The following is a 7,260-nucleotide window of genomic DNA, read 5'->3' as shown; positions in this document are numbered from 1 at the left end:
ATTTTTATCTTCTTGTTTCTAAAGGAGATCAGTCCTGGGTGTTCATTGGAAGGACTGATGATAAAGCTGAAACTCCAATACTTTGGCCACCTGATGCGAAGAGCTGACTCATTTGAAAAGTCCCTGATGCTGGGAAAGATTGAGGGCAGGAGGAGAAGGGGACGACAGAGGATGAGATGGCTGGATGGCATCACCGACTCAATGGACATGGGTTTGGGTGGACTCTGGGAGTTGGTGATGGACAGGGAGGCCTGGCGTGCAGCGATTCATGGGGTCGCAAAGAGTTGGACACGACTCAGTGACTGAACTGACCTGAACTGAACTGTGATGGAGAAGATGTTCACATATTAAGGAAAGGGGAAGTCATTCTGGCTCATCCATGATTCAGCCTGAACTGTGTGTGAACTAAGACAGCCTGTCAGACCCTCACAGCTCATCTGCTTTAACCACTGAGGTAAAGAAAATCTGCAAATCCCTTCTCATGGTGTACAGGTTAACACTCCCGGGAAGATAAGGTTCCCTTCCCAGACAGCAGAGTCCTGCTGTCTCACTGTCTATGTACTAGGTCTGTCTCTTTTGAAACATTGAAGGAATACACCCTGTCGTGTTGATGTGTGAGCTTTGTTTGCATGAAGTGTAAGACTGTGCTGGAAACCATGCTTCAGCAGAGCAGTTTCTCAGAGCTCTCGGAGAGGCTGCCTCCTAAGCTATAGTCCTCAGTGTGAGTCAAATAAAACCTTTCCATCTCTACTGTATTTCTTGATTATTTCCAGGGACACTTGAATTCACTGATCAAGGACCCTAAGTAGAACTGGGATCCACTCACACTCCTCCTCCCGCCCAGTCCTCTTATACGACTCAATTCCCCACAGCCTGCACCTGACCTGAGACACTCCAGTGTGGGGGACTGACCCCAAAGCCCAGCTGGACCCCAACCAGAAGAAGGGGAGTTTACAATCTCTGATATGAATTCAAGCAACAAAGGCATTGAACAAGTGTTGTGTCTGCAGCCTGCCTTGCACAAAGGGATGGAATAGGATCCCAAGGGGTTTGTTTTCTTGGAAGACTGAGCACCAAGTCAGGAAATGGAAATATGCTTTAAGAGGTCAAAAGCACTACGTCCCACAGAAGGAAAAATATCAGGAGTCAGAGGGGAGGGATGAGCGAGTAGCAAGGGGTTAGTGAGTGGACAAGATTCTGACATACAACAAGTGACACACTTGCTAACACACCAGCCAGACACTGTCACTGTGGGGACGACATGTCGTATTCAAGCTTCCGTTAATTTTTTTCTTTTTTACTGTGAAGTAGTGGTCCAAGTTTATTTATCTGCATGTGGATGTATACTTGTCTGATCACTATTGTTGATGAGACTATATTTTACCCATTGTATTGTCTTGGTTCCCATGGGTAAAATGAACGATAATGTAAGTATTTGTCTCAGGACTGTTGATTCTAGCCCACTGATTTAAGTGTCTATCCTTGAAAAGACAACTCCACAAAAGGAATGAAGCAGCTTAAGCTGTTGTGGTGAGCTTTAGTTGGTTGTGTGGGGATGCTCTTGAAACCAGAGTTGTTAGGAAGCTTATTTATAGGAAAAACATCTGAGATGCAACGGATGCAGAGAGAAGCCTTTCCTGAGTTTCTCTCAACTGACTTAAAGCAGAAAATTCTGGGAATTAAAGTGGTAATAAATTCCTCAGTGGAGAGGCTGCTCCCAAGAGGATGAAGGTGAGTAAAACTGTGACTATAATTCTATACTATGCTTTTATATTTGTAGTAGACACACCCTTCAATCTTTGGTGGTTAACTTGAACCGGGGTACTGTTGTTTCATGGTGGAGTTATTTTCTGGGATTTTCTCTGTCTTTGTATCAGTACACTTATTTCACTCTTTCTACTCCCTCTTGTGGGATAATCCTTTTTAATAATCTTCAATTAATTGATGAAGTGTGTCTGCTCTGGATCTTGGTCACTGCACAGTCTTTCCCTAGTTGCGGTGCATGGGCTTCTCCTTGGGTGGCTTCTCTTGCTGCAGAGCACAGGCTGCAGAGGTTGTGGCATGTGGGCTTCGTTGCCCCGTGGCATATGGGGTCCTCCCAGACAGGGGATTGAACCTGGGTGCTCTGCCTTGGCAGGCGGATTCTTAACCACTGGACCACCAGGGAGGCCTTGTGGGAGAATTCTGAAGCTTTTCTGTCTCTCTGCTCTGACAACCCACCAGGCTGCCTCCTGGAAACCTGTCTCTGGATTTCCAGAAGGTGGCTCTAGAGCTCCAGTCTGCGGGCGCCCTCGCCCAGAGTGGGGACTGACTCTTTGAACCTGCTTTTAGTCTACCCGAGATCCCCAGGGCATTGCAGGGGGAGGGTCCCACAAGGAGCCCCCGAAGAGTGGGGGGACGTGTGGGTCCAGCACTCGGGGTACTGAGGGTTCCTGTGGATGCAGCAGAGAGATTCCCCGTTGTGGTGCTCCCAGAGGCATGCGATTGGACTCCCTGAGAAAAGTAATCCCTTTCATGTCCTTTAAAATGTTTATCTGCGTCTTTCCAAATATTTTTCCTCTCCCTCTTCATGGAGGTCCCGTCTCTGATCTCTGGTGCTGCTGTGGATGTCCTTCTCAGGTGTCTGCTGTGATGTCCTGCAGAACTAGGGTAGCTGAGCTGTCACTCATCAGTCCCCTTTTCTGTGGAGATATGTTTCCTTGCATGGGGGAGGGAAAAGATTCCCTCAGCTCCATCTTTGCTTTGAGCAGAGTTGTTTTTATTTTTCTGAAGTGCCAGAACCTCTCTGCAGGAAAGCTGACCTTCTGCAAGTGCTTTCACACATGAGAATCTACCTGTGTCAGAACCCGTGTCTCCTGCCTTAGCAGGCAGATTTACCACTGAGCCACCAAAGAAGCCCCAAATGAAATATTTTTTGACCTCCAGCTATTCTGGGGATTTTTCAGATTTATTACCACTTTAAGAGTCCTATAACATCTCAAGGAATGATACTGACCTCATTACAATTAGGCATACTGGCACATATAATTACATGGGTACCATCAGCAGATCCCTTGGAAGAGTGCAGGGCAACCCACTCCAGTATTCTTGCCAGGAGAATCCCATGGAGAGAGGAGCCTGTCGGGCTATAGTCTGTTGGGTCTCAAAGAGTCGGACATGACTGAAGTGACTAAGCACCCACGTGCTGTCAAATAAGTGATGATAAACCTTCTTAGGTTATATTGGCAGGATAAATGTTATTAATATGTGTTCTAAAAATTATATGAAAATCCTAAAAATCTCATCTGTCCTGGTAAATTATCAGTCACAATTCAGGATATTATCTTAAAAATTTGAATGTTACAGAAATAACCAAAATTCTCTTTTCTTTTTTCTTACTTTGATTGTTATTTCATTTTCCATCAACTGAGCCAAACACCTCAGCTCTGAAATTCCCATCTTACATAGCTTATGTAAGGACTCATCCTGTGTCTTATTTCTCCACTTCTTTGCCAAGGCTTTAGAGGGTTCAGTTCAGTTCAGTTTAGTTCAGTCGCTCAGTCGTGTCCAACTCTTTGCGACCCCATCAATCGCAGAATGCCAGGCATCCCTGTCCATCACCAACTCCATCACTCAGACTCATGTCCATCGAGTCAGTAATGCCATCCAGCCATCTCATCCTCTGTTGTCCCCTTCTCCTCCTGCCCCCAATTCCTCCCAGCATCAGAGTCTTTTCCAATGAGTCAACTCTTTGCATGAGGTGGCCAAAGTACTGGAGTTTCAGCCTTAGCATCATTCCTTCCAAAGAAATCCCAAGGCTGATCTCCTTCAGAATGGACTGGTTGGATCTCCTTGCAGTCCAAGGGACTCTCAAGAGTCTTCTCCAACACCATAGTTGAAAAGCATCAGTTCTTTGACACTTAGCTTTCTTCATAGTCCAACTCTCACATCCATACATGAGGGTTAGAAGGAAGGTTAGGTGACGTTTCCAGGTTCCTATGGCCAGTAAAGTGGGGAGGCATGGGGTCAGGGGAGAAGAATGTGTGATGTCTGGAGGGTGTCCATGTTGTATCCCTATCCCTGGAAAGACAGCAGACCCTCTGTCACCTCCTAAACCCCTTCCTTACCTTCTTGCCCTGCTCACAAGCACTCACTGACTTCCTGCAATCTGTGGGAACCACCCATTTAAATAACACATTCATTGAATAACGCACTCATGATATGCTCTTTCTCCTTCTTCTGCCAACTGTTTTTCCCCCTCATCAGTCTACACCAAGAATAATCATTTTAAAAATCTTTCTTTCCATGAGATGCCCACCTACGTCAATCATTTCATGATTTTCATGTGAAAGTGAGATCAGAACAAGGGAAGAGTTTCTCATCTCATAGAACCCTTCACAATCTTCTCCTCACCCTTTCTTTTCTCTCCTCTTCCCAATTTCTCTTTGCATTTTTTCTCTCCTGTGAAAGGATCTATCCAGCACCAGCTATAGACATTGCTGTTGTTTAGTCTCTAAGTCATGTCTCACTGTTTTTCAACCCCCTGGACTGTAGCCTGCCAGGCTCCTCTGTCCATGGGATTTTCCAGGCAAGAACACTGGAAACAGTTGCTATCTCCTCCTCCGGGAGATCTTCCTAATCGAGGAATTGAACATGTCTCCTGCATTGGCAGGTAGATTCTTTACCATGGAGCCACCACGGAAGACCAGTCATAGATTAGATATGGCCTTAAAGTCTCATTTTCTGTTCCAAGTCGTTTAACAAAATATCATTTTTCTCAAATACTGTGGTCTCCCTTTGATAATAACTGGTAAATAAAAAGTTCCCCATCTTGGGTCATGTAAAATATTACATGACTATATGATTCTTTCATTAAATATCTCATCAAATATAACTGAGCACTTATTGTATTCCAGACAATGCTTTAGCCACTGGGAAGCAAATGGTGATCAAAAGTGTGAAGGGGTGAATGCATCTCCCTTGTTTCAAATTCATATGTTGAAGTCCTGATCCCCAGGACTTCAGAATGTGACTGTATTTTGTGGGGGGACTTAAAGAGGTAATTATGATTAAATGAGGACATGAGGATGGGCCCTAATGACGTTTGACTATACCCATATGTCAAGAGGTTATTAGAATGCAGAGAGCATAGACAGACACCAAGAGGTGACAGATTTAGCAAATAGTATTACAAGACAACTAGATACATTGATTTTAGATCAACAATGAACCTTGACACCTATACTTTAATACATATATTACATATACATCTTTTGTGCACATTAACTATACATCTTTTAATATATATATACACATACAAACATACAACATTTTATTGTGCTTTGCAGATGCTGCACATTTTGCAGACTGAGGGTTTGTGGCAACTCTGGGTTGTCAGATGACAGCTAGCATTTTTCAGCAATAAAATACTTTTAAGTTAAAGTATGTACATTTTTTAGACAGAATATATAGCACACTGAACAGTGTAGTGTAAACATAAGTTTATATGCACTGGGAAACCAAAAAATTTGTGTGACTCTCTTTATTGCCAGTTCTCTTTACTATGGTAGTCTGGAATCAAACCAGGAATATCTCAGAGGCATGACTGCGGGGTCATGTTGTGGCTCTTCAGTTGCTAAGTCATGTACAAGTCTTTGTGACCCCATGGAATACAGCACACCAGGCTCCTCTATCCTCCACTATGGTATGGAGATGTTCATTGAAATCAGTGATGCTATCTAAACATCTCATTGTCTGTTCCCTCTTCTCCTCCTGCCCTCGGTCTTTCCCAGAATCAGGGTCCTTTCCATTGTATCAGCTCTGGACATCATGTGGCCAAAATATTGGAGCTTCAACTTCAGCATCAGTCCTTCCAATGAATATTCAGAGCTGATTTCCTTTAGTGTTGACTGGTTTGATCTCCATGCATTACAAAGGACTTTCAAAGTCTTCCCCAGCACCACAGTTTTCAAAACCATCAGTTCTTCAGTGTTCAGCCTTCTTTATGGCCGATCTCTCACATCCCGTACATCACTACTGGAAAACCCATAGTTTTGACTAGACAGACCTTTGTCGGCAAAGTAATCTCTCTGCTTTTTAATATGCCATCTAGGTTTGTCATAGGTTTCTTTTCAAGGAACAGGTGTTTTTTAATTTCATGGCTACAGTTATTGTCTGCAGTGATTTTGGAGCCAAAGGAAAGAAAATCTGACACTGCTTCCACTTTTTCCTCTTCTATTTGCCAGGAAGTGATGGGACCAGATGTTATGTTATTAGTTTTTTTGAATGTTGAGTGTTACACCAACTTTTCGCCCTCCTCTTTCACCTTCATCAAGAGGCTCTTTATTTCCTCTTCACTTTCTATCATTAGGATGGTATCATCTGAGGTTGGTACTTCTCCTGGCAAACTTGATTCCAGCTTGTGATTCATCCAGCCCAGCATTTTGCATGTTGTACTCTGCATATAAGTTAAATAAGCGGGCAACAACATAGAGCATTAACATACTCCCTTGCCAGTTTTGAACCACTCCAGCATTCCATGTCCGATTCTAACTGCTTTTGCTTATGACCTGCATACAGGTTTCTCAGGAGGCAGGTCAGATGGTCTGGTATTCCCATCTCCTTAAGGATATTCCACAGTTTGTTGTGATCCATACAGTCAAAGCTTTTGGCATAGTTAATGAAGCAGAAGTTGATGTTTTTCTGGACTTCCCTTGCTTTCTCTGTGATGCAACAGACGTAGGCAATTTTATGTCTGGTTCATCTACCTTTTCTAAACCTAGCTTGTATCTGGAAGTTCTCAGTTCATGTTCTGTCGAAGTCTAGCTTAGGACTTTGAGCATTCCCAGCTAGGCTGTGAAATAAGCACAACTGTATGGTAGTTTGACCACTCTATGGCTTACCCTTCTTGGAATTGGAGTGAAAACTGACCTTTTACTTCAAACTTATTGATGACCGAATATTTAAGGTGTAAATCTTACACAATATCGGATTACCTATGTTTCCTCCTCAAGTGGCCAGATCAGTGCTCAGGCTGGAGATGGGAACAAGGAGTTGTTTCTCAGGTGCCAGGTTAACATTTTCTTTCTCCTGCTGATTATGTTGTTGTACTTTCTTTGTGAAAATCGGTCTTGCTGCACACTTAAGAAGCATGTGTTTTTCTGTATGTACATCATGCTTTGAAAAGCTTACTTAAAAATTAGACAACATTAAAGTCACTTTGTCCACTGGCAATAAAGACAGGGCTGTAGATGCATACACCTTCACTATCCATAGAGGCTG

Source organism: Bos indicus, chromosome 18 (assembly GCF_029378745.1).
Source record: "Bos indicus isolate NIAB-ARS_2022 breed Sahiwal x Tharparkar chromosome 18, NIAB-ARS_B.indTharparkar_mat_pri_1.0, whole genome shotgun sequence".
Lineage (NCBI taxonomy): Eukaryota > Metazoa > Chordata > Mammalia > Artiodactyla > Bovidae > Bos > Bos indicus.
This window is presented reverse-complemented; position numbering follows the sequence as displayed.